Here is a 1,372-nt window from a genome sequence, read left to right on the forward strand (position 1 = left end):
TCTCCCTTCCCTTCTCTCTCTGTCCCTCTCTCTCTCTCTCTGTCTCTCCCTCAAATAAAATCTATCTATCTATATATACATATATATATATATATATATTTTTTCTGTGGCATTTTCTGCAAGTGAAATCTTATGATCATTTTTCCATTATAGAATTATCCTTCCTCAACTAGCATAAGCCAGCACAAAAAAATAGCACTTGATGAGAGGCAAGTCCTTTTAAACTTTCAGTATATACAATGCCAATCTAAATACCCCTCATTTATATGAAATTGTACATGATCTATAACCTTTACTTAAAGTATTATTTGAGTTGTGTTTGTGCCTTTAATAGTTACATATTCCATCTTTGTCTGTTTAATTAATTAATTAATCAGTTAATTAATTTTCTTTGTGCATCTGGCTTTCAGTGGGCATTGGGAGAATAAACAGAGAAAGAGATAGAGAAAAAATAAACAGAATGGACACAACAGGGCCTTCAGCCACTGCAAATGATCTCCAGATGCATGTGCTACTGAACCTAAGTCGTTAGGCTTTGCAGGCAAGTGCCTTAAGTACTGAGTCATCTCTCCAGCACCCATCTTTAATTTTAATGCCACCACTGGTGAGTCCCCTTCAACAATGAAAGCTATGAGGAACAGAAAGTCTGAGGGGAATTTTTAATACTCAGAATATTCAGAGCCATGTAATTCTATCTTTTCATGTTTTCTATAATTCTGAGAATCCCTGTCTTTCTGCCTTGGATTTTTCAAGACATTGGTATTCATTTTAACTTTAATTGTTCTCTTTGTAGCATTACTGATACCGCTGGTTGACATTTAATATATAAACCTACTCCTAAAAGAATATTCCTTCCTTGCTTAATATTTTACTTTCATAAGTAGATAATTATATCTTCCAAAGACTTCATATGTATGTATATATATAGTAATTGACAAGTGTACCCTACCAGGTCAACCCTTTGATAAACAATGTAGAACATTTTTCTATCAAGTAAAGGGCTTAATATAAATACCTCAGTATTCAATATACAATGCTTCAAATTAGCTGACATTTCTTGATTTTCTGTCACACCTGTCTGTCTTGGCTGCTAAGTATATTCACACTAAACTATTATACTTACTAAATATGATGCCTTCAATCATTAGCTACTTTCCATTAAATTGTTCTTTCTATATTTGTGTACAGATCACTAAGTTTTCAACACACCTTAGTTTTACTCTAATGAATTGGTTAAAGAGCATTCATTTCTGAATCAAATTGTTGTTTTGGGTATTTATTATTACTATGGCCTTTAACAAGCAATTAATATCCCTGATGAAATTCTTTTCTCTTAAATAGGCATTATACTGTTACTGTAGCAGTTACCTTC

This window comes from Jaculus jaculus, chromosome 19 (genome assembly GCF_020740685.1).
Source record: "Jaculus jaculus isolate mJacJac1 chromosome 19, mJacJac1.mat.Y.cur, whole genome shotgun sequence".
NCBI lineage: Eukaryota > Metazoa > Chordata > Mammalia > Rodentia > Dipodidae > Jaculus > Jaculus jaculus.